At 42.8% G+C, this 27,492-nt stretch overlaps 1 long non-coding RNA gene across 5 annotated transcripts in view; it reads right to left on the bottom strand.

Moving 5' to 3' along the window:
- LOC145507395 (uncharacterized) overlaps positions 1 to 27,492 on the bottom strand; it is a 721,493-nt gene that overhangs the window by 48,334 nt on the left and 645,667 nt on the right. For 2 of the 5 annotated variants that reach the window (XR_014054819.1, XR_014054823.1), the window contains 2 exons: positions 24,079 to 24,195; positions 22,193 to 22,309 (listed from right to left, as the gene is read on the bottom strand). This is a non-coding gene — a long non-coding RNA (uncharacterized LOC145507395). Of the gene's footprint in view, positions 1 to 252; positions 1,941 to 22,192; positions 22,310 to 24,078; positions 24,196 to 27,492 lie in introns of those variants that run through there. The other 3 variants (XR_014054810.1, XR_014054815.1, XR_014054818.1) reach the window with 2 other exon arrangements.

Below are 27,492 nucleotides of genomic sequence, written 5' to 3'. Positions count from 1 at the left end.
AGTCACTCCACCTCTCTGGGAGTTTGCATCCCTGTGGATGAGGGAGTTGGGTGTGCTCTGTGGGTACTGGGGGAAACTTCTAGGGCTATCCTTTTATGACATTCAAAGCAGGGTGATACAGGAGACACATAAGCCATCCATCAGACAGACCTGGATTCCCATGTTGGCTCCACACTTATAAATTTAAGTGACCTTAATTCTTAGTTTATCCCCTTATCTGTAACCCAACAGCTTCATCCCCCCTCCCTAAGGTTTTTTTTTTTTTCTCTTTCTGAACACTCACTTCTCAGCATACTTTCATTTCACACTCTCCAACATCCAGGATATTTGTGTACCTTCAGTTCTCTAAAACTCAAGTCCATTACTTCTCTCCCCCTGTCCTTTCTTTCTTTCCTCCTTCTTTTATGTATTCATCTGGGTCATGAAGAATCGTACAATATAAAGTGAGGGATGGGGATGCATAAACCAATCACAGCGGTACGTTCTCTAGTAGAGATGTGCAGTCTTGATAGAGCACAGGAAGGGAGCAAATCCCTTCCTGGACGACACATGGGTGACATCTGTTATGAACCTTCTACTAACTATGGAAGCAATACTCCAGGTCTCCAGATGATCTACAGACTTATGAGGCAAAGACTGAGCACCTAACGTGTGCCTCCCCTCTCAGAGGGCAGAGAAGAGCAACGACAGTAGCAGAGCCACTAAAGGCTCACACTTCACCTGGCTGGTGCCCTTATTTGCAACTCCTGAGCCCCATGTCAGCCGCTTGTTACACACTCCAAGACACTCACAGCACTGCCCTGGGAGATCTGTTTGGTGGAGGAGATGCCTCCTGAAGAGTTCTAAAATCAAGGCTCCCCGACTTTAATGTGTGTATGATTCACCTGTAATTTGAACTCAGCTGGTCTGTAGGCACCCAGATTCTGTGCTTCTAAGAAGCTCCCAGGCGCTCCTGCTGCTGCTGAGCTGAAGATCACATTTGGAGGAACACTCTTTTAGACAGGATGTCTGTCATCCTCCTGCAGTGCTCAGGACTCAAAAAAAAAAAAAAAGAAGCCTCCAAGAAAGAACAGGGGCTAAGGAAGCAAAGGGTCAATGGTGTGATGTCCTTGCTTATGAAAATCTGAGAGTTCCCTTAGCCTTTAATCTCTCAACTGGTTAGGAGGCAGATGTGTGACCTATATATACCAGTAGTCTCAGAAAAAAAGAGGAGAGAAAGGAGAAAGGAAACTTAACTAAATCAAAATCCTATGGGCTGAGAGCTAGCCTGCCTGTGAATGTGTTTACAGGTAAGCAGCCTCACAGACTGGCTGAATCATGCTGGCTGAGTAAAAGGCTTTTCCCCCCAAGCCTATCAGAGTAAATCTGTTCAGAAGTGGGATAGGGAGTACCTGTCACTCTACAGAAACATACATCAGATGAGATGATTAAATCTGTGGCAGCAATGTGCAAGCACCCAGAGGCCCCAGACTTTAGACTGCTAAGGTGCGATGCCACCTCCAGGCACCTAATCTAAGAAATAAAATGAATTATTTCTGCTTTTCAATTCTGCCCTCCTCTCCTCCAGTCTGTGTGATTACTGCCCTTGCATCATTAATAAAAACAGCCACCAGGATTTATGTAGGGTCATTCTTCCAAGGATCTCAAACTTGGAGGAATGCATCAATCAGTGTTATTTATTGAGCATTTTCAGATAGGAGAAGTGGGGAGTTAAAAACACCCATGTATTTAGTATGTACATTCCCTTAATTCAAAAATCTTGCAGATGAATTATAGAATGAAATGTGGGAGAGGCTATACAGCTAAGTGAAAGCAGAAGCTGGACTTACTTAGCATGCTTTCGGCAGTCAGGCTGCTTTGGTTCAAATCCCATCCCTGTCATTTACAATTGTGAAAGGGCGGGATATGTCATTTATCTCTTTTAGCTTCAGTCTGCACATCTGTAAAAGAGGGGCGATAACTGTGTGTATATCATAGGATGTTGTGATGGTCAAATAAGGTAAAGCCTATAAAAGGTAGAGTAAGCTCACAGAACATATTGCGTTAGATGTGCATTGTCGTTTAGTTGCTAAGTCCTGTCCTCTTTGCGACTCCATGGACCATAGCCTGCCAGGTTCCTCTGTCCATGAGATTTTTCAGGCAAGAATACTGGAGTGGGTTGCCATTTCCTCCTCCAAGATATCTTCCTAACCCAGGGATCGAACCTATGTCTTCTGTATGTTCTGCATTGCAGACGGATTCTTTACCTACTGAGCCATCAGGGAAGCCCAAGCTCACAGCATATATTGCATTAGATAGTTTCTATGTTTAGAGGAAAGAAAAGGAAAGGGAAGCAAAGGAAAGGTAAAAGAAATATTCATACTACTCACTGGCAAACTTCGTCCTCGAAACAGAGAAATTTATCACCTGGGGCCCTTACATCAGGGTCACTGGCTAATATAATAGAAAAGTCTTCAATGACAGTTTTGTGGCAGACATAGATAAGTCATTCAAACAGATATTTCTTAGATAAATCCTCTGAAAAAGCAGAGAATATAATATTATAACATCACCTATCACCAAAATGCCCGTGTCCGACTAGGTTACATGGCCCAGGTACATTGTTTCTGATGATATAAATTATTAGAATAATAGAGCTCGAAGCATCAGAGAGAATGGCTAGTTAACATTCCCATTAGACCGTCTCTTTCAAAGAGTACATCTTAAGTGCACTTCTAGCAAGTACCGGACTGCAGGCAATTCCTAGTTGAATTCCATGATGGAAAAGCAGGATATGGAACTACCATAATATTTTTAGATACAGACATGAGGGAGGCAGAGTTTCTCCTCCAGTTACATTAGAAGTAGAAGACATATGCGGATAGACAGAAAGGTGGGTAAAGTGGTACCTAAGAAGCGGTAGCACCGTGAGCCTCGGCACATATTCCTAGACACAGTGACAAGTCAGCCTGATGTTCACATTCCAGACCCATCCTCCTGCCCTCCATTCTTTTCTTTTTAAAACACCAACTCTGGGACTTCCCTGGTGGTGAAGTGGCTAAGACTCCATGCTCCCAATGCTGGAGGCCTGGGTTTGTTTCCTGGTTGGGAAACTAGATAGATCTCACATGCCACAACTAGAAGATCCTGCATCATGCAATGAAGATCAAAGGTCCCACATGCTGAAACTAAGACCTGGCACAGCCAAATAAATAAATATTAAAATAAAATTCTAGCTTTATTGAGATATAATTCACATACTATAAATTTCACCTCTCTAAAGTGTACAATTCAGTAGTTCTTATTCAAAAATTTGTGCATCAAGCAGCACTCTCTAATTCCAGAACATTCACCTGACCCAAGAAAGAAATTCTGTAACTATCAGCAGTCACTCTGCATTCCTCCCTGACCCTCAGCCCTTGACAACGACTAATCTCTTTTCTGTTTCGGTGGATTTGCCTGTTTTGAACATTTCATATAAATGGAATCATATAATATGTATGATTTTCTTTTCACTTGCTTGATAGAATCCTTTGAAACACACACTTTAAAATTTTGATGAAGTCCAATTTGTTTTTTCTTTTGTTGCTTTGGTGTCATATCTAAAACTCTACTGCCTAATCTAAGGTCATATAGATTTATACTTGTGTTTTCTTTTAAGAGTCTTATAGCTATTACATTTAGACTTCTGATCCATTTTGAGTTAATGTTTGTATATAGTTTGAGATGGGAGTCCAACTTTATACTTTTATATGTGTATATCCAGTTGTCCCAAAATTTGTTGAAAAGATTTCCTCCCCCCCATGGAATTGTCTTAGCACGTGTGCTAAAAATTTATTATTGACCGTATATGTATAGCTCAATTCTATTTGATTGATCTCTATGTCTATCTTAATGCCAGTACCACACTGCATTCATTACTGTAACTTTGTACTGAGTTTGGAAATCAGGAAATGTGTGACCTCTAACTTTTTCTTTATCGATATATTATGACTATTCTGGGTTTTTGTGAAGTTCACCTTGTCATTTTCTATAAAAAATACAGCTGAAATTTGATAGGAATTGTGGTGAATCTGTAAATCAATTTGCCCAGTATTGCCATCTTAACAACATTAAATCTTCTGGTCTATAAATATGGAACGTCTTTCCATTTAAATTTTTAATTTAATGATATTTTGTAGTTTTGGCCTTAAATTCTCACACTTCTGCTGCTAAATTTATTCCTAAATATTTTATTCTTTTTGATGCTATTATAAATGGGTTTGCTTCCTTAATTTTGTTTTTGGATTGTTCAATGTTTGTACCATATATAGAACTAAAATAGATTTCCATACATTGATCTTACAACCTGAAAACTTGCTGAACTAACAAGTTCTAATTTTTTATGAATTCTTCAGAATTTTCTATTTACAAAGGCATATCATCTTCAAACATAGTCTTACTATGCCTCTTATTTTTAATAACTCTTCTTCAGCCAATGCATTCTTGCTTTTGCTGTCAAGATGTATTCTTATTCTTGTTGCCTCCTGTGAAGGCAAAAGAATTTTTTCTTTATGATCCTACTGGGAGCACCTGAGAAAATTGTTTTACTGCAGAGTCAGATTGGTCTACAGAAAAATATATCACTCTTAACACTATTTGTGAGCACACAAATGCATCCAAAGGGCTTCCCAGGTGGCTCAGTGGTAAAGAATCTGCCTGCCAATGCAGGAGATGCAGGTTCGATCCCCGGGTCAGGAAAACTCCTTGGAGGAGGAAATGGCAACCCACTCCAGCATCCTTGTCTGGAGAATCCCATGGACAGAGGAGCCTGGTGGGCTTCAGTCTGTGGGGTCGCAAAGAGTCAGACACAACTGAACAATTGAGCACACATATGCAAATGCATCCAAAAGCTAACACGATGAAAGAGTGAGAATAATCAATACTCTTAGCCCATCTCCAAAGTTCTCAGCTGCCTCCAAGAACCATTTAACAGCAGCAGTGACCAGATCAGCATGGGAAACCACACACACAGCCTCCATACTTATTTCCATGACTATTTAGTTCACGTAGCCATTGTGCCAACACTAGAGTGACAAATGACAGCTTTGACCAGGTGACCAATTCATATGTCTAAATGTTTAGTATCTCTTCCATAGTAGAAGTTCTCTGCTGAGCATTAATATATAGTTCAAAAAACTTTACAATTCCTGTTTACTTCTACAGATCCATCTACACACCTTTTTTGTAGACTTCTTTGTCTCTGATCTTTCAATCTTTCCTCCTTCCAGGACCTTGACCAACCAACTATGCCATTCATGACTACCCATGAGTTTCTTTATATTTTTATCTCAGACCACTTCTCTTTCTACCAAAAGTTGATGACTTATTGACTGCACCTGACATCAACTTTCTTCTCATTAAGAGGATTTGCCCTCATCACGATCTATCACCACCACCCTACAAATTAAGATTGGCCTTTTAATTTCTCTGTTATCTGGTCATAAAGGCCTCCCATTAGGCCACAGATGTGAGCTATGGGCGGTACACTAGTGCAGCACTGATGGATGCCACTTGGCTCTGGACCACCTACTCAACTGGCTTACTTGTGCTAACTTTGCTTGTTCCCAATCTTGGATGTACCACATCCCTGTTAGAGTGGACTGCTCTGGGACTAGGCAGCTTTGACTGAATCCAGCTCATGAAGATCTGGTCACAGTGTCTTTGGTATCTCATAGTGAGAAGCTCTGATTTGCTAAAGTCAATTGGCACATCAGAAACTGCTTCCTAAGGCTGATAGTCCTCTGCTGTAGATGGTAGGGACTCTCTTCAGAACACCAGAGGTCCATATTGTGATTCTTCTATTTAGGTTTTATATAAATTCTACACACTATCTTCACCCACCATAGATGCTGTTAGTCTTATAGGGTCTCCTGGGTCATATGGCTCAAGTGTCAAGACCAATGTACACAGCCTGGTCCTTCTGATGAGTTTTCCTGACTGAGACACTATTCTAATGTCACTCAGTAAATAGGGCAGCAGTACTGCCAGGGACGGAATATGCTTCCTCTAGAATCTGAAACGGCTACTAAGATTTATGCTTTCTTAGTTGCTGCTGCTAAGTCGCTTCAGTCGTGTCCGACTCTGTGTGACCCCATAGACGGCAGCCCACCAGGCTCCGCCATCCCTGGGATTCTCCAGGCAAGAATACTGGAGTGGGTTGCCATTTCCTTCTCCAGTGCATGAAAGGGAAAATTGAAAGTAAAGTCGCTCAGTCGTGTCCGACTCTTAGCGACCCCATGGACTGTAGCCTACCAGGCTCCTCCATCCATGGGATTTTCCAGGCAAGAGTACTGGAGTGGGGTGCCATTGCCTTCTCCATTTCTTAGTTGTGGGAGATATAATATTTTGTTGTTTAATTTGGAGAGGATCATCTAGCTTTCTTCAGATCCAAACTTTTGGATCCCTCCCCTGGTGGTGCAGATGGTAAAGCGTCTTTCTACAGTGTGGGAGACCGGGGTTCGATCCCTGGATCGGTAAGATGCCCTGGAGAAGGAAATGGCAATCCACTCCAGTATTCTTGCCTGGAAAATCCCATGGACGGAGGAGCCTGGTGGGCTACAGTCCATGGGGTCGCAAAGAGTGAGACACGACTGAGCGACTTCACTTTTTCTTTCTTTCATAGTTCATTAATGTGCTGGGGTTCTAAAGCTTTAATCTCCACCCTCCAGCGCACATCTGTTTTGCCAAGGCTTCCAACATACCTGCTATTTCTTGCTCATCTGGTCTGATTAGCATGACACTATCAATATAATGGGCAACATGATATTCTGTAGAATGTCAGACACTTCATATCCCTACTCGCAATATTATAACAGAGAGTCAAAGTGTTAATATAAACTGACACAAGACCATAACCATATACTTTTGACCGTCTCTCATAAATATGAACTGTATCAAGTCCTCTTCCTATAGGGATGGAAAATAATGCACTCATTGGATCAGTGGCCACTTAGTATGTGTTGGAGGCTATATTAATCTGCTTTAGTAAAATCACATCTGGGGCAGCAGCTGCAATTGGAGCCAGTACTTGATTTGCATCATCCAGTTGCAATTCATTCCGTTTTTGTGTGGAACATTCTATTGAATTAAATGGGGATTTGTCACAGACCGTCACCCTTATATTCCTTACCTCTTTTAAGATAGAACTAATGTTTACTATTCTCCCCAGGTTGCAGTATCATTGTTTTATTTACTCTCTTGGCTATCCAGTTTTCGCTACTAAATTTTATGGTTGTTGTTCACTCACTCAGACATGTCCAACTCTTTGCGACTCCATGACTATAGCACACCAGGCTTCCCTGTCTTTTACCATCTCCTGGAGCTTGCTCAAACTCATATCCATTGAGTTGGTGATGCCATCCAGCCATCTTATCCTCTGTTATCCCCTTCTCCTCCTGCCTTCAATCTTTTCCCTATATTTCTTACTCTACAGATTAAGGAGAGAATGCCAAATCTAAGGATTTCTGCCGAATACCAAGTATGCTATTTCAATTATACCAGAAGATGACCATCAGGTGTGTCTTTAAATCCTGTAGACTCACTGTGAGCCAGACCAAGGATTCCAGAATTTCATTTATTTTCTGGCACATACAGCATCACTGTATTGCAATACTCCCCAAACTGACCTCTGAATTCAACTCTAACAGAAAGGCTCTTTTGCCATATTGAAGACTTTGGGTATTTTCTTTTACCAAATGCATGTCAATAAGTAAAACAGCTATGGTCCCTGAGAGAAGGACTAGAGGAGGTTTCAACTGAACACAATTGCATGATTCCTTTTCACAGGGAACCAGCATCTCTTTCTGCCTTGGGTGTTCTGGTTCTGAGAACTGACTCCAGTTTGGAAACTTGAGGACTTCTCTGGTGGTACAGTGGATAAAAATCCACCTGCCAGTGCAGTGGACACGGACTTGATCCCTGGACCCAGGAAGATTCCACATCCTGCAGAGTAACTAAACCTGCATAACTTAACTACTGAACTCATACTCTAGAGCCCACCAGCTGCCAAAACTCACATGCTCTAGGACCCATGTGCTCTAGGATCCACAAGCCACAACTACTGAGCCTATGTGCTGCAATTACTGAAGTTCGTGTACCTAAAGCCTGTGCTCTGCAACAAGAGAAGTCACTGCAATGAGAAGCCCATGCATAGCAATGAAGAGTAGTCCCCACTTGCCACAACTAGACAAAGCCACACGACAACGAAGACCCAGCACAACCAAAAAAGTTTGGAGATGACAAAATAAACAAGAATTTTAATTTGAGAAGTTGCCTTCATCCCTTCTTATCATCCATCCTAGGTACTTTTTGTATATGTTAACTAAGAAATATCCCCTTTGTCTAATTATCCCCTAACTTTCTTCTGAAAACATCTGCTGCTGCTACTGCTGCTAAGTCGCTTCAGTCGTGTCCGACTCTGTGCGACCCCATAGACGGCAGCCCACCAGGCTCCGCCGTCCCTGGGATTCTCCAGGCAAGAATACTGGAGTAGGTTGCCATTTCCTTCTCCAGTGCATGAAAGGGAAAAGTGAAAGTGAAGTCGCTCAGTCGTGTCCGACTCTTAGCGACCCCATGGACTGTAGCCTACCAGGCTCCTCCGTCCATGGGATTTTCCAGGCAAGAGTACTGGAGTGGGGTGCCACTACTTTCTCCAACTGTTTTTGATGAAAACATCAAGTTCCCACTAATATTTACATAGCTCTTTGGAAGTTAAATTCCCTCTCCAGCCCAATCCAAAGCCCCTTGGGTTTTGCCACATAATGTGGTATCTATAGGCACCTTTCATCATTACAATAATTGCAACTACCTTGCTTCAGAGGGTTTGAGTGTCACCATGTGAACCTTTGTTATTTGGGGGTCTAGTCAGGCTATTAGGAAGTCCAGCTCTACAGTAGCCTCTCGTATCATCAGCCTTGATCTATAGAGAACTGTCATCACTAAGCTGATCTGAGTTTCACCAGGGTATTCCTTATTGGTATGACACTTGGAGTATCATTCAGGCCCTCTCATGGAACATATTCAACAGGTGTGTTTTCAACCTTATGTAGTATATGAAGTCTCACGTGCTAACTTCCTTGAAACTTTTGATCTGTTCCTTCAACATACTCCATGGAAATTTTAGCATTTCTACTTCACAATACATGTGCCTAGCCTTTTTCCAGATCCTAAAGTCCTTCTAGCAATAGGTTGGTAAATCTCTTAGGTCTTTGCAAGGGTGTCAAATGATGTAAAAAGAAGACTGTTCCTGTATTGATAAGCTTTGATTATCTAATCTTATGTTCTGTCCTTCTAGATCCAGGACTCCAGGATTCAGTCTCATGCATTTGGTATCAGCTACTACAAGTACCAATTAGCCATAGCTTACAGATCATTTGGAATATGCCCTTTCTCTTCTATAGCAGGCTTAGCACATCTCTAGTCTGGTTTACTGAGATTCAATCTTCCTTATTGGATTGGTTGCCAAGAGGGGTGCTGGGAGTGATCCTGAGGCAGGCAAGCATTGCCTTATAAAGTGCATGTCTCATTTGAGGTCTCTGCAACATCTTCAAACAAAGGCCGGGATACTGTCTTCTAACAAGGGAGAGGGGAGGAGGGGACTTCTGAAGGCCCAGCAAGTCAAGGTCTTTACTGTATCTTCTTAGTCCATTTCAAGTCTCAGCATTCTATTCCTTCCCCATTAGGGCCCTGTATTTGGCATAGGGACTTACCGAGGCTGAGAATTCAATCCAATCTGAAGCTCTACTACTTTAATGATTAAGTTCTGAGCCTAGGTTTTTATTCTCTTGCTATGTACTCTGGTTGTAGGAGATCAGGGTTTCTCTAAGTGCAGCCAAGAAGGCCCTCTAGCTTTCATGTTTTGTCTTGAAATGGTGATTAATCATCTGAGCCTGTCATTATTTATCTTTAAAAAATCAATGGTGCTCAGCAACAGCCACCCAATTCCATGGTCCTTATAATTACATTTCCCTTATCCCTTCAATCATGAGAAACACTGCACCAGGTCATGTATCCCCTTCTATGGATATCCCATATCATTCTACTGCTGGTGATGATCTTAACAGTTGCACAGAAATTTCCCTGATTCTAACAACTATATTGCCACAGCATCTCAGGGGTAAATTCAACTCTATCTACTACCAGTGATGGGTTTTTCCTTGCCAGAAATCCAGTGACAGACCTATCTCCAACATTTTGAAAGTCAGCTTCCTATAACTGCTCTTTGTAACAATGAATTCCTAGATTAGAAGCTGCGTGCAGAAGCTTTAATGGGAGCAGTTCTTGAGGGATACATATGTAAGCTAGTGAAGATGGAAAGTTTGAGCTGAAGAAGCAGATGACTTATAATGAGGTTGTCCCTGATGACTCAGACAGTAAAGAATCTGCCTGCCGTGGGGGAGACCTGGGTTCAATCCCTGCATTGGGAAGATCCCCTGGAGAAGGGAATGGCTACCCACTATAGTATTCTTGCCTGGAGAACTCCATGGACAGAGGACCCTGGCAGGCTACAATTCATGGGGTCACAAAGAGTCAGATACGACTGAGAAACTAACACTTTCACTTTTCAACTGAGACCTAAGCAGACTCTACGAAGAGTTTTGGAGCTTGAATGGCCTTTCAGAGTTGTCCCAAATTGAGGAAAGATAGCCAGGCTTTTAAATCTCTAGGTAGACAGTTATTAGCCACAGATTACCTGGAAGGAGCTATGCATAGGAGGAGGCATAACTTTGGTCAAGGCAATTCCAAGAGAGAGGCACAGCTGTGATCTGTGAGCAGCCAGCAGTTAGTACTCCAAGAAGCAAGGGGATACGTCATCAACCCTGAAGAGGGAACTTCTGTGGCATATCACAGCATCTGTTACAATGACATCTCTATTATCAACCAACCAGGACCACTGCCTGCATTTCACAGTATCTTACTAGACTGGTATCTCCACACCCTTGCAGCTATAGTTGTTTATTCTAGACATTCAGGGTGCTTTCTTTCCTCCCAGGATAGACTTTTTAAGTACAAAGAACATACTCTGCTGCCATAGTACCATCACAAAAGATCCACTTGGCTGGATCCAAAAGACACTTGGCTGGCAATAGGGGTCCCGGGTGTGATCATATCAGGTATTTTTGCCATAAGCATTTTTACTGTGAGCGTTTCTGCCACAAATGTTTTCACCACAACTAACTGGACATAAAGTGATTTAGTTGTAAAAAATAAAATAATAAAACATAAAAGAAGGTCATAATGAAACATGAAAACTGAGTAACAAAATTAAAAATACTATTAAAAAATACAAAGTATTTGAATATATTTTAAATGGGTAAAGATTCATGGCAAGATTGTGAAAATAAGTGATTTTTTTTTGTGGGTTGTCTTCCAAGTCTTTTGTTCTTAGTTTTTATATATGTGTGTGTGTATTTTATATATATATATATGTATGTATTTATATAAATATACAAATATTTACTTTTTGATCATTGATTTGTCTCCTCATTCAGCATTGCACTTTTTCTTTTTTGCTTAAATTTCTTCCTTCATTAAGAAGAGGTATCAGTTTCCCAATACTAGGATGAATGTTTATAACCAAGCTTTATATCGTGTTGTGAAAGCCTCTGAACTGTTGTTTGTCCTTAACATCTTGTTAATGAAGGGAACTTCATAGACTACAAAGTTCTATGGGAAATGCAGGCTCAGCCCTGTGCCTTCGGGTCCCTTGGTGTCTCTCTCCTCCAATGTAGTTAGTTTCAAAATGAGGAACCAGTTTGAACTGTGGTGTTGGAGAAGACTCTTGAGAGTCCCTTGGACTGCAAGGAGATCCAACCAGTCCATCCTAAAGGAAATCAGTCCTGAGTGTTCATTGGAAGGACTGATGCTGAAGCTGAAACTCCAATACTTTGGCCACCTGATGCGAAGAACTGACTCATTTGAAAAGACCCTGATGCTGGGAAAGATTGAAGGTGGGAGGAGAAGGGGACGACAGAGGATGAGATGGTTGGATGGCATCACCGACTCAATGGACATGAGTTTGAGTAAACTCCGGGAGTTGGTGATGGACAGGGAGGCCTGGCGTGCTGCAGTCCGTGGGGTTGCAAAGAGCCGGACATGACTGAGCGGCTGAACTGAACTGAACTTGGGGGTGATTCATTGTCACTTGACAGCTGGGTAAAGCCATCAATAAAGCTGCTAACTGGAAGAAACACGAACTCATTTCCATCAGTTGAAACCAAACTGTTAAGCCAAAACGCGTCAACCAGTTATCTTATCTTCTACAGCAAAATTGCCTTACGGCCAATTAATTATGTGGTAAAAATGTTTGTGGCAAAAGTACCTAGAACCCTAGATGACAACATGGTGCCAGTTAGTGATGAAAGACTAGAGCAGCCCACCACTCTGTTGGCACACTGGTTGCAGCACCTTTCCTTTCTTTGGCTCAGAAACTGACAAACTAGTTCTGGAATACAGAGAAAAAAATATAAATTGGCACTTCAACTTCTTGACCATGACATTTTGCTGATTAATAATCACCTTGAAACTACAGAGCATTGCCCTCTAATTAAAGTTGCCCCTCTCCTGCAGTCTTCTGACCCTCAAACCTTCAGGGTCAAGTCAGAGCCCGAAACAGTCCATTTTATTCTCATCAGAGAAAGAGAGAGAAAGAAAGAGTGACAAAGACCGACTAGATGTTAGCAAACCTTTTCCTATTTCTCCTTACACATAGTCTATGTATTTTGCCAGCCTCAAGTTAAGTGCACCCATGTGCCTGAATTGTGGACAAAGGAATTGGGCAGAGATGATGCACCTCCTCCCATGCCTGCCCCATGGACACTCCACAAATGCAATTCTTTTTTTTTTCTTTCCTCTCCTATGAGAAGGCAGGAAATTGTTCTGAGGGCTGACGGTTAGAGCCATGACACGTAAGGTACAAGGGTCCCTGGACGTCTCCTTGGAAGAAAGTTGTCCAGGAAAACTGCTTCTCTAAATCAGACTGTGACACAATCATTTGTTATGCTATATCCCGGTGGAATTTGGGGGTTCTTTGTTACAACAATTGGCCTACACTGACTAATACAGAGATAAGCAAATTCATGTGAATCAGAGGGAACCCAAGGGAACCTGAGCTGTACTTCTCTGCAGCTTTAGGTGTTTATTACTTGGTCACTTTTAAAAATCCTCAGGACCTACCCAGTGACTTCAGCTGATCAAAATCATCATTTTGGAAATGAACAAAGATTCATCTGAAAGTTACCCTGGTGGAAAGATGAGGTAAGTTGGGCTTTTCTGTGATGAGAAGGGCCTTAAGGCAGCTGAGATTTATGTGTAGCCCCTGTCTTATTCTTTGGACACCCCACGTGCAGATGGAGTTCTCATGGAGCACAGAATGACCTATCTTCTCTCCATCCTACTCCCCACACCTTTCTTCAATGTAATAAACTATGTCTGGAGGGCTGTATCTTGCATCTACCTGGAAAGGGTTTTTTTTTTTTTTTAAATAATTCCAAGGAACATAGATCTGTTCACAGGGTTTTGGCTGGGGGTATTCCCCAAGAAAATACACGTTTATCAACCTAAGGCAAGGAAAGTGGGCTGCAGGGAAACACTCTTGCACTTAGCCATGCCAGGCTGACACTCCACAGGGTTCGTACTCTTCCAGTTAAGCTGTTCAGTTCTCAATCACCTGGAGCTGCTGCCAACTGCTGGCTGCTGATAGTCGGAGTGGCTGCTGCCCAGAATGTCAGCCATTCCACTTTTCTGCCTATCCTGGATTGGCTTCATGTACTCTTCCAGCCTTTCCATGACAGTCAGGAACAAACTTCCCTTCACTTGGGTGATATCAAGGGAGACATCTTTGAAGGTGCAGTGGGGTTACTGTGCCATCATTTATTTTAGGGACCGCAGCCTATGCATGTTACTGCACCATTCCGGTGCTTTAAAACCCCACCTTATCCAAGTCAGATGTCAATTCTTATTTCTGAGAGAGCAAACAGCTTGGGTTGTAGGGAGAATGATGGCTGAACCTATTTTCCCTGTCTGCTTGGGCTGGTGCTTTATACGTGCTCAGCTGCTCAGTCATGTCTGACTCTTTGTGGCCTCAGAGACTGTAGCCCACCAGGTTCCGCTGCCCATGGGATTTTCCAGGCAAGAATACTAGAGTGGGTTGCCATTTCCTCCTCCAGGGGATCTTTCCAGCCCAGGGATCGAAACTGCCTCTCTTGCATCTTCTGTATTAGTAGGCAGATTCTTTACCACTAGCGCTACCTGGGAAGCTTGGTGCTTTATATACATCATCTCAAAGATTCTTTGCATCATCCAGGAAGGTAAATGCTGTATCCTGATTTCACGAAAAAAGAAGCTAGGAGAAGCTAAGTCACTGGACAATCTATCACCTTCTCTCAATTTCCATTAGCAACACCCTGGATTAGAAACCTATCATCTTCCCCCAAACCTTGTAAAAGCCTGCTTCAGTTTTTTAGCATCTGGAGTCCATCCTTGAGACATGCATTATTCAATATTGTAGCCTTGTAGCCACTAGCCAGCTACCAAGCACTGGAAATGTGGTTCTTCAGAATTGAGATGTGCTATAAGCATGAATTACACACTGGATTTTGAGGTCTTGGTACAATAAAAAGGCATATATAAGTATGTTTAATATTGATTACATGCTGAAATGGTTATAATGATTATATTTGAGTATGTCAAGTCAAATAAAATATTCAAAGTAGTTTCTTTTCCTCTCCCTTTTTAAATGTGGCCACTAACAAACTTAAGTTTATACACGTGGCTTACATTTGTGGTGCATAATATCTATGAATTGGATGGCACAGAAGTTGACCAGAATGTTCTGTTTGAAGCACAAACAGAACATGTTATTCTCCTGCTTCCACAGCCAGTGGCATAAACCCCAAGGTCATCACCAAGACTGACAAGACCCCACTATGTTCTGTTTCTCAGCTGTCTCGTGTCTCCTCATCCTCCACCTTTAATTTTATGCTTCTGCTACCTCAACGAGGGGGGTCATTCTTCACTCACATCATAATGTTTCTAGTGCCTCTGCTTTGTTTATATTCTTCCTTCTGCCTGAAATAACTTTCTCCCTAAGAGACCCTTGCAAGACTACTTCCTGTTCATTTTTTCAGACTTAATGACTCCTTCCAGAAACCTTCTCTAACCCTTCTCCTTACCACAGGGCCAGACCTAGGGTAAGGGAGGCGGGGCCCCTATAGCACAAAATTTAAACGGGTTCTTCTACAAATCTAAGAGGAGCGCCTCCTTAACCCTGTTGCCCCAGATACCCAGCTGGCCTCAGCCTAGCCAGCCCTGCACCCTCTTATTGGATATTCTCCCTCTTGGAGTAACGTCCCTATGTAAGTCTATTGCTGCACTGTAGCAATGTCTTAAAATCATCTTTCAATGTGACACAGGGTCCTGGAAACAGAATTCTTTCTGTGTCCCCTATCTCTTGTGGCAGGGAATAGATGCCAGCATCTAAGACCTTTCCTGAGTTCCAAAGGGCAGATTCAAACAGTTGTTAATCAGGAAAAGGAGGTGATGCAGAGACAAGGGAGGAGCAGCCAAGAAACAACAGTGCAGCCTTGGGGCAGGGTCCTAGTTCCACCTCAAGTGATACACATAACATTGTCTTTGAGCTTTTCTGAGGAACTCAGAGAAATCAGATTGATCATATTCTTTGCAGCCGAAGATGGACAAGCTCTATACAGTCAGCAAAAACAAGACTGGGAGCTGACTGTGGCTCAGATCATGAGCTCCTTATTGCAAAATTCAGACTGAAACTGGAGAAAGTAGGTCAGACCATTCAGGTATGACCTAAATCAAATCCCTTTCTATTATACAGTGGAAGTGACAAACAGATTCAAGGGATTAGATCTGATAGACAGAGTGCCTGAAGAACTATGGACCGAGGTTTGTGACATTGTACAGGAGGCGGTGATCAAAACTATCCCCAAGAAAAGGAAATGCAGAAAGGAAAAATGGTTGTCTAAGGAGGCCTTACAAATAGCTGAGAAAAGAAGAGAAGCAAAAGGCAAAGGAGAAAAGGAACGAATACCCATCTGAATGCAGAGTTCCAAAGAATAGCAAGGAGAGATAAGAAAGCCTTCCTAAGTGATCAGTGCAAAGAAATAGAGGAAAACAATAGAATGGGAAAGACTAAGGCTCTCTTTAAGAAAATTAGATACCAAGGGAACATTTAATGCAAAGATAAACACAATAAAGGACAGAAATGGTATGGACCTAACAGAAACAGAAGATGTTAAGACGAGGTGGCAAGAATACACAGAACAACTATACAAAAAAGATCTTCATGACCCAGATAACCACGATGGTGTGATCACTCACCTAGAGCCAGACATCCTGGAATGTGAAGTCAAGTGGGCCTTAGGAATCATCACTACAAACAAACCTAGTGAAGGTGATGGAATTCCTGCTGAGCTATTTCAAATCCTGAAAGATGATGCATACTGAGTGCTGCACTCAATATGCCAGCAAATTTGGAAAACTCAGCAGTGGCCACAGGACTGGAAAAGTTCACTTTTCATTCCAATCCCAAAGAAAGGCAATGCCAAAGAATATTCAGACTACGGCACAATTGCCCTCATCTCACATGCCAGTAAAGTAATGCTCAAAATTCCCCAAGCTAGGCTTCAACACTATGTGAACCAAGAACTTCCAGATGTTCAAGCTGGATTTAGGAAAGGCAGAGGAAGCAAAGATCAAATTGCCAACATCCGTTGGATCATAGAAAAAACAACAGAATTCCAGAAAACCATCTGCTGCTGCTTTATTGACTACATCAAAGCCTTTGTGTAGATCACAACAAACTGGAAAATTCTTCAAGAGATGAGAATACCAGACCATTTGACCTGCCTCCTGAGAAATCTGTACGTGGGTGAAGAAGCAACAGTTAGAACTGGACATGGAAGAATGGACTGGTTCCAAACTGGGAAAGAAGTACGTCAAGGCTGTATATCGCCACCCTGCTTATTTAACTTATATGCAGAGTACATCATGAGAAATGCCAGGCTGGATGAAGCACAAGCTGGAATCAAGATTGCCAGGAGAGATAAAACGTCAGATATGCAGATGACACCACCCTTATGGCAGAAAGTGAAGAGGAACTAAAGAGCCTCTTGATAAAAGTGAAAGAGGAATGTGAAAAAGTTGTTTTAAGACTCAACGTTCAAAAAATGAAGATCGTGGCATCTGGCCCCATCACTTCATGGTAAATAGATGGGGAAACAATGGAAACAGTGACAGATTTTATTTTCTTGGGCTCCAAAATCATTGTGGATGGTGATTGTGGCCATGAAATTAAAAGACATTTGTGCCTTGGAAGAAAAGCTATGACCAACCTAGATAGCATATTAAAAAGCAGAGACATTACTTTGCCAACAAAGGTCCTCTGGTCAAAGCTATGGTTTTTCCAGTAGTCATGTATGGATGTGAGAGTTGGACTATAAAGAAAGTTGAGCACTGGAGAATTGATGCTTTTGAACTGTGGTGTTGGGGAAGACTCTTGAGAGTCCTTTGGATAGCAAGGAGATCAAACCAGTCCATTAGTCCTGAATATTCATTGGAGCTGAAGCTGAAGCTCCAATACTTTGGCCACCTGACGGGAAGAACTGACTCACTGGAAAAGACCCTGATGCTGGGAAAGATTTAAGGCAGGAGGAGAAGCGGATGACAGAAGATGAGATGGTTGTATGACATCACCAACTTGATGGAAATGAGTTTGAGCAAGTTCCGGGAGTTGGTGATGGACAGGGAAGACTGGCATGCTGCAGTCCAGGGATTCACAAAGAGTTGGGCACGACTCAGTGACTGAACTGAACTGACTGAAGAATTAATACCCCCAACAAACAGAAGATGTTAATACTTGATGAAATGTTTCATTCCAGAGAGATGGTATAATGTGATAACCTTGTGAACTACAGAAGCTCATCAGGAGACCACCTGAGGCTAGACAAAGGAGTTCATGCCCGGCACCAACCCTGACATTTATCAGCAACCCTGTCCTGCCCTTGACCCACTGCTATAAAACTCCTCACCAAACTTCTCGGGTTGGGATGCACAATTTTGAGGGCTCAAGCCCGCTATGTCCCTCTTTGCCTGGCAAAGCAATAGTTATTCTTTTCTGCATCGCCCAAAACTCTGTCTCCAAAATTCAATTTAGCACTGGCACACAGAGGCTGAGTTTTTTGCATCAATCATTACTGAAACTCCAGAAACCTGCTTTCCACCAAAACATTGTAATACTCATGAAATAAAATTTTGTCCTGAATGTCAATCTGTTGTTTTTCAGGCACTGTGCTGTGTGCTGGGGATTCAACAATGATGTTCCATGCCCTTTAACAGCAATAACAACAAAATCACAAAACCCTGTTATACATCCTCCACTTTCCCATTTGGAGGAGAAATTTCCCAGGTTTGAAATACTGACTACCCGTGCAACCAGCTGACGTACAGATTCCCAGGTCCCATTCCAGAATTCCCAAGTCTAGGTTTGCTGTAAATTCAGACGTTCCATAATCAAATTTAGAGAAACCTTTCTCTCCTACATCCCTTCATCCACTTATTTATTTGCTCATTTTACTATTATTGAGTGCCTACTCTGTGTAAGTCTTTGTGGCAGAGGCTGTCAGGGAAAAACAAAGATAAATCAGGGAAGAATAATGTCTTATATAAGACTCCTATAGTTTATGCAATGTCTCTGTATGTGTATTTTGTTTGCTCAGTGGATTAAGGATTATCTCCCTCTTAGAGATAAGGCTTATTTGCTCAAAATCACACATAAGTAGGTAGTGGGAACTAGGATGAAGGTCACATAGTCAGTAGTGGGGACTGAGACCAAGGTCACAAAATCAGTGGTGGAGACTGGGATCAAGGTCGCAGTGAATAAACTGGGGACTATGATGAAGGTCACATAATAAGCAGTGGGGACTAGGATCAAGGTCACAGAGTCATTATGTAGTGGGAAATGGAACAGAGCCCAGCTAGGTCTTCCCAATTGACACAAGAGTCTGCTCGCGAAAGGTGATCTTGAGATTCACTGGAATTTCAAACCTAGGAATTTGGGTCCAGCAGAAAGAAAGGGAGGAGGAGAAAGAGGGATCCTGGAAGCTGATGTGTGTGGATGAGAAAAGGGAAAGGCCAGCTCATCCCTGTAGTGACTGCTAGCTAACCCAAAGGCTGTTACTCAGTGCTGAGGTGACAGGGATCAAAGGTGGGGTCCCTGCACCTGTGTGCCTAAGTGAGCTCTGGAAATCTCTCGACTTCCTCTGCCCCCTTGCCTCCTTCACTTTCACCCTCCCTAGTTCTGAGGCACCTGTCCTATTCCAGCAAAGAGAGGGTGTCCTGAGAGGGCCTGACTCCCCTCCACATAGCTACCTTTATACCCTGAGCCCCCGGCTTCCCCTGGTTGACCACAGACCACAGAACACACCCCTCCTCACCGCCCACTGGTTGGCAGCCAGCCCTGTCCTCTCCCGGGGCTGGGCTCCCAGGGCTCTGGTTGTCAGTTAAGCAGCCCTGACAGCTGACAGCTTTCTGGAGCAGCCGGAGCCCAGTTAGCGTTCCTTCTCTTTTTTTTTCTGCTCTTCCTTTCCCCTGGTGTTGTTGCAAGACTGGAAGTCTGACTGGAATTTAAAGCAAGGCTTTGGGATAAAAATGTACACTAGCACCAAGCCGTGCTCTCCCAGCCTCCCCCCTCAGATTGACAGCTGCCCACTTTCCGGGTCTGAGAACAGAACACGTGCAGATTGTTAGAGGAAAGGTCTGGAGCACGAAGAAGGTGAGTGGTCGCTGAGATGCCTGAGTAACCCTCTCTGTCTGGGTGCTAGTTGTCTTCTTATTTGGGGTACAGGGGGTGTGGGGATCCTCCAGGGAGGTGTCTGGAATCTGTCCTCCAGGTCCCCAATCCCCTTCCCTCTCCCGAAGTCTGGGGTGCCAGGAGGCACCTGTGCCTGCCACTAATCTCTCCTACTCATGTTATCTGTCTGTTCCCCTACTGGTCCGTGCTTACGACAGATAGATAAATAGATGGATAGATAAGGAGGAGAGACTCTGAACAGCTTAGATAAACTATCCTATTTACATCTCCGGGTCCAATCCATCAGTCCATCCTTCTGTCTATTGTGTTGTGCTCTCTCTCAATCTGCCACTTCAGCCCCCATTAACCAGTCATCTGTCTTCCTTCTGCCCTACACTTTCGCCTTCCACCCCCTATTTCCTGGCATCAGAATAAATCCAAAGCTAAGACTCCATGAGACATGTCCTTCCACTCCAGTTATCCTAGAAGGGCGGCCGCGGCCGCTGACCCTGGCGGCTTCCTTGGATGCTTCTCCCTCGGGACATATGCAAATAGCTCTGTGAACGCTCTGGGAGACAAACACCAAGGGACTGGTCTGCTGCTGTGCTGGCCCCAAATTTACAGATTTACAAAGAGCCCAAAGTTCCTTAATCTAGGCTCTCTTGGGATCAGGGAGGTGGTGGGAGATGACAGTGGGCTGGGGTCAGGGAAGAAAAGCAAGGCTGTGTATATTTGTACACAAAACAGTTTTATCCCCTTTCAAGTGATTTGGACAAACCGGGTGAAGTGATGGAGTAGGAGAGAGAGAGAAAAGATGGGAATTTTATATGTTTCGTAAATGGTGCTCTTTGTTGACATTCAGTTAATTTCTTTAGATTCTCTGAACTTCAGATTTCACTGCTAACAGCATGAAGGGGCTATTTTGAATGACTGCATGCATTTTAAGTTGCTTCAGTCGTGTCCGACTCTTTGCGACCCCATGGACTGTAGCCCACCAGCCTTCTCTGTCCATGGGATTCTCCAGGCAAGAATACTGGAGTGGGTTGCCATTTCCTCCTCCAGGAGATCTTCCCAACCCAGGGATCAAACCTGTATCTCCTGTGGCTACTGTATTGCAGGTGGATTCTTAATGATTAGATTTCCAGAAAATGGAGTGAAAATTCATGATACTAATAGTATATACAAATATCAGTAATTTAAAAGAAAGATTGAAAGAAAAAGAGAATACCACCTTCATCTAATCAAGAGTCTCTTCCATATGCTAGCTAGGTGTACACACACACACACACAAAGTAAAGTATCTTGTCTTTTCCTGGGGCCAATAGGCATCTAATTATATTTGGCTCAGACAATGCAGCAAATCTCAAACTTCTCATTGCCTTTACAAAGACCATTACAATCCTGTCCCCATAATCTATCCCAGGATTTGAGTCCACAGTTGATGGCCCCAAGTCCTTTGGTGCTTACACATCCCTCCGTTGACTTCTGGATGGATTTGAGCAAAGGAGGGCAGCTTACAGAATCTACTCTGTCTAGAAACTCTTTTAACAAGAACACAATGAGATATGGCAGACTTTGTTTAAACTGAGAAATATCAATTCTCTGATTAGCTCAATCTCCTGACACACAGGTCAGAGATATGGGTCCACTCCCTTGCTCCCCAAAGGGTGTGATTTGCCACAGGAGGGCAGCACCATTCAACCCTATGATGTTCCCATCAAGGACCCAGAGGAACAGGGACAGCAGGGCTCCCAACTGCTGCAGCCTTATTCTAGCAGAGCCCCTGACAGCTTCTAGAACTGCCTGGAGACCTACTGCCTCATCACTGCTGGAGACTGCTGGTGACAGGTGAGCAGAGCATCCTTGGAACAGAGACACAGTGAAGACAGGAGGGGCAGAGCTGGGGGAAGCACTGTCATCCTCTAGGGCTAGAGAGACTCTATGAAAAACATGTGAGGCCCCGCTGTAGCCCAGGAAAATAAAGTTCAGCTAACATTTCACTCATCCACCATGTAATAGACATTGGCTGGCTCAGTCTGGGAGAATGTGATATTTATTTATAAGCCAACAGGGAGAATATCGGAAGGTGTCAATAAGTAATTATGAACCCTGAAGAAGGCCCATTCCCTAAGCCAGCTAGATGAATATATGAAAGGAACTATTTTTTAAATGGGAGAATATTGCTTCCACATACTTTATTTTAGAATAAAAAGTTCTGAATAAATATTATTTTAAGAAATAAAAGGGAGAGATCTAAGCCCTGCACTTCTTGATTCTGATGCTGGGAAAATCATTTAGGGCTCCTGACTTCTATTTAGTTTATTTGTGAATGGGAAAATGAGGCTGATGCTCCCTTACCTTTTTGAGGACTGGTCTCTTGAGGCCCCTCCCAACTGTGTGATCCATGAATCCGAGGCATTCAAGATTTCACCACTGAGGGGAAGAAAAGCTTCCTTCTTACGTTAAAGATAATCCCTGGAAAGAGAAAAGCAAACAGTGAAGCAGAAAGGCAAGTCATCTTATGTCTCTACTTATTCAAGTCAAAAAAGAAGAAATCCAAGACTTTAAATCATGGGCTTCATATTGACTAAGGAGCTTCTGAAAAGGAATACAGTGGAATAAATTAGCACTGTGCCAGGCACATCGTAGGTGCAAAATAAATGTCTGCATGAATGGACAAATGAATGAATACATGAATCATAAAGATGCACTGAGCTGTGGCTGACTCATATGACTACTTGATAAAAAGAGCATCTCTAGTAAAGGAAGTTGCAAAAATTCCATGGAGATCTTTAAAAAGAAATAGACTATTTAGTGTGATGCTTTAGGAGTGATTCCATATGAAGATAGTGGGAAGGCTTGATTAGTATACGGACAAGCTATATCACATCTCCCACAGAACTTAATAAAAGTACAGGTTCCCGGGTGCCACCTTGGATCTACTGAATCAGAATCCTCAGAGTGGTGCCTGCCAACTGTATTTAATGCACTTCCAGCTGGTTCTCATGTAGCCATCCATTAACAGTTCCCAGATCAGCACTGGGGAACTACTGTTCTAGATGACATCTCAAGGGCCTTTCCAATCCAAGCATTCCACAATTGTGTAAAACTGACACTAGGGGTAGTGATCCAGGCAAAGGGAGTTCATTCATGCCATATGAGCATACACTAGATGCCAAGTTTTGGAAATATAACAGTAGATAAGAAAGTATAAGCAGGTTTCTATGGTCTCTCACTGAGTAAAAACAACCTGACCTCCAGAGAAGACCAGGAGAAATCTACTCCCACCACCATCGTTATCATCAACCAATAGGACGAGATTTTTTTTTTTCAACTTTGGGTCTCAGAGAATAGAAATAATTAGTTAGATTATATAAACTTTCACACTTAATAAAGTGCTTTTACACACAGCAGTTACATGTTACAACAAGGCAGCTATGGTTATTATCCCAATTTCATATATGAGAAAACCAAGGCTTAGAAAAGTTTAATTACTTCCCCAGCATCATTTAGCTCTTATGTAGGAGGACCAGGAATCCAATCCAGGTTTTGAAACTCCAAATACAATGCTATTTTAACTATTCCCTAGAGACACTTCATCTGTGGAACTTGGCTTAGATGTCCCTGTGAAATTGCTGATATTTTTTTCATATTTTATCTGTGCAATAATATCATCTCCTAAGGCAAGGAAAGCACCATCTTCCTCAGTAAAGTAAAACCTAGATCTACAAGGAGAAGGGCAGCAGGGCGGATTGGCCTTCATTTTTCCCCAAGAGTCATCTTTCCTTGGTAAAATTTCTTAAAGTGTGTTCTTCAGAACACTGATCCTACAAAAATTTCCTGAAAAGAGGATTGTTTTATCATAGAGGTTTAAGAAACTCTTCACAACACTTGCCTCATCCTAGAGATGCACACTGCTTATAATGTAGTCTGGGCTTTAGTGTGTTAAATGGTGACCCTGTGAAAAGATATATTCACTTCCAAACCCCTGGTGCCTGTGAATATTACTTAATACGGCAAAAGATGTGATTAAATTAAGGATCTAGAGAGTAGTTTATCCTAGGTGGGCTCTAAATGCAATCACATGTATCCACATAAGAGGGAAGCAAAGGGAGGTTAAATACACACACACACAGACACACAGAGAAGAAGATGCTGTGAAGATGGAGAAGAGAGAGATTTGAAGATGCTATTGTTGAAGATTGGAATGATGTGGACATAAGTCAAAAAATATGGTCACCTACCAGAGCTGAAAGAGGCAAGGAAAAGATTCTCTCTTAGAGCTTGTGGGGAGGACACAGCCCTGCCAACACCTTGATTTCAGGTCAGTTGTACTGACTTGAGACTTCTGAGCTCCAGAACTGTGAAAATGAAAGTCACCAGGTGTAAGCACTTAGTTACAGGAGCTACAGGAAACTAGTGAAAAAGTCTTGAGGAGTCTTGCTAGGAGTCAACTCATTTAAAATGCTTTACCCAGCATTCCCCAAACCTGGTTAACCATGGAACTCTTTTTCCCTATAAGGCTTATTAATATCCAAACGGAACTCACATTATATGCAACCCACTTTGGAAAACACTGCCTAAGGGAAATCTTTTGTTAATTACCAGGGCCACCACTGCTCATCTGGGGACAGAGCTGCTCCTATTTCATTTTCTGACCAAACATGAGCCAGGATACTGTCCTGCCAACTCTAAAGCACAGCTAAAACCAGGGGGAGTATTTAAACAAGACTTTCTAAAGGCTGGGGACAATAAAAGAGGAATGCCAAGAGGGCTATAAACATAAAACTAGATGATGATGCTGCCAAAGAACTTTGCAGGGAGGGTCCATCAGGATTCCCTGATGGGATATTGCCTTGCTTAGCTTCTCGCCAATGGCATAGGGCCCCAAATATAAACCCAATACCCTAGAGCATATTGAAATGCCTCTAGGCTTTGCTCTAGAGAGAAAAACCCATGTGTAAAGAAAGAGGTGCTCTGTGCTGACCTAGATGGTAGGGTGGGAGGGGAGAGGGAGGGAGGTCCAAGAGGGAGAGGATATATATGGCTGATTCACTTTGCTGTACAGTGGAAACTAACACTGTAAAGCAATTATACTCCAATAAAAAAAAAAGAAAGGAGAGTGTAAACAGCAAGGTCCTACTCTATAGCACAGGGAACTATTGATATATTCAGTATCCGTAATAAATCAAAATGGATGGGATGGGGTGGGAGATGGGAGGAAGGGGATATATGTATACCTATGGCTGATCCATGTTGATGTATGGAAGAAACCAACATAATATTGTAATTACCCTTCAACTAAAAATAAAGAAAAAAACAATGAAAAGAATATGAAAAAGAATATATATATATATAACTGAATCATTTTGCTGTACACTAGAAACATGACATTGTAAGTCAACTATACTTCATTAAAACAAATTTTTTAAAAAAGAGTCCATCTGAGATGGCTCTTCTGTAATAACCAAGACTTATTCAGTGGTTGTTGGGCCTCGCATAATAACTGTGTCCAACTATGGTGGGGTATCTTTGGTAGTAGTGCAAGAGAGAAACATGGCGGAGAGCAATGCACTTCTTCCTTTCATCTAAGTCCAGATGACCCTCTCATCCTCACCGTGCATCTGTGCATAATAAGGACCAAGTCAAAAAACAAGGGATAAGGTCAGCATGGTTGTCCCCCAGCCCAGGAAGGAAATGCCTCCCTCTTGTTTTGTAGGAGTTGCATACAGAATTGCAATAATGGGAAAGATGTGTTTTATTATAGCCCCTGTTTCCAGCCTTCCTTCCCTAATATCTACTTGTTGTTATGACTATTAGCATTATTTTACACACCTCTTTCACATGAATGGTTGGCTATAAAGCAGCACTCGTTTTGCTTTATGGCCATTTGCCTTATGTAGGCCATTAAGACTTCACCACTCAAGCAAGGAGGCCTAACTTTATTTTTAAATAAGGACGTGCTATGACTTCAAGACATTTGTACACTCCAGCTGGAAGGTGTCTGGCCTTTTTGTGAAGGACAAAGGACTTGGTGTCCTGGCCACTGAGTCATCGGCCATGACATTCCAGCAGCCGCTATATGAGTTCTCCTGGCTATGGATTCTTAGGAAAACATTTGGACAGAAAGCAAGAAACAGAGCAAGATGACTTCAAGATGGGAGACTGTTTACAGAAGAAGGGACCCACAAAGGACATGTGACAGACACAGAAGTGAAGTGGCTGTAGGGCTCAAGAGGCCAGGTTTCAGAACAATTACTTAAAGCTAGGCTGCCCATGCTCTTCACTGAGCTGATTCCTCTTGACAAGGAAGGGAAAGGGCCCAGGGAGGGAAACAGACTTATTGTCTCCACCAAGCTGCTGAATATTCTATGAATGCTCCTTTATGATAGGGAGAATGGCTATGTGAACTCGATTGATATTCGTAATGTGCAGAAGCCAGCCTCCTGGTAATAGACTCTAAAAGCATTCACAAAAGCCTTAGCAAGGGGCACTGAGAGGCGTGTGCATCCCTTCTTGAGATCTGAATGGAATCCTTTTTTCAAAGAGTGACCTCGGGCTCCTGGAAGGCCATTTCACCCCCAGAAGCTACAGAATTGCTTTATTAATAAATCTGAACAGGTCAGCCCAAGCAGTACATCTTTAAAGAAGTTTCTATAATTTCCATTCAATGATGGGAGAGGAAGCCACTTCCTCCTGCCAGGGTAAAGGAGGGCCAAACTCCGCAGGCAGCCTCAAGAAGGAAGGAGAGTACATTCTAGGGGCAGGGAGGGTGGTGAGAGAAGGAAAAAATATCACTCTGGAGGCCAAGCAGCCGGCAACCCCCTGCTCTCTGGCTGAGCACTTGTCAGCTTTGTGGATGTGCCTCAGAATGGTGACAGCTGGAAACAGGTGGATTGGTGCAGATAAAAGAACCCACCCCGCCCCTGGAAACATGGAAACACTCGCCACTAACCTTTATATGAGCCATTTGTTCTCTCCCCATCATTGTCTCTGCCTTTCTGAAGCCCTGGATGGAGCCAGTGTCGTAAATACCAGCGTGCCAATTAGAAATGTAAGGATGCAAGCACAACTGTGCCAAAGTCCGTGGGTCTACAGTGGGCCAGTGATGGAGGGAAGACAATTGAAATCTAATGGACCCCCCTGGGGATCACCTGCCTCTACACACTATTTCCTGCCATCGTCACTGACCCCAAATGGGACCATCTGACAGGGAATGGGCTGTGCAATTCGCAGACAGAGTCTGCACCATATGGAACAGACATTCCAGTTGCCCATTGCAATACATAAAAACAATTCAGAATTCTAACTCGATTTCCCTGGCAATCGAGTTTAACTATCACTGGGCTCACTCTAATCGGATTCTGCTGCTGTATTTATTAAATATAAGTTGCTAAACATATGGCTCAAGGGATGGGTAATAGGATGTGGAGTCAGGCTTAGCAGGAGGATCATTTTTCAGGTCTGCCCCCCAGGTATTCAAGGCAGGAAGTGTGAAGCAGCTTACCGCTGCTCAGAGCCAGCAAAGAATGGGTCTTCTCAGTCATGAAAGTGGGTTCTCTTAAGGCTGTATGTATACGGTTAGAAGTTCCAACTAAGAAGGTCAAGGTTATAGGTTCAATCCTGGTGTCAGATAGCTTTGTCTTCTCTGTATTCAG

Source organism: Giraffa tippelskirchi, chromosome 5 (genome assembly GCF_054371585.1).
Source record: "Giraffa tippelskirchi isolate mGirTip1 chromosome 5, T2T-mGirTip1v1.2.pri, whole genome shotgun sequence".
In the NCBI taxonomy this organism is placed as follows: domain Eukaryota; kingdom Metazoa; phylum Chordata; class Mammalia; order Artiodactyla; family Giraffidae; genus Giraffa; species Giraffa tippelskirchi.
The sequence above is the reverse complement of the archived record's forward strand: the minus strand, read 5'-3'. Positions and strand labels throughout refer to the sequence as shown.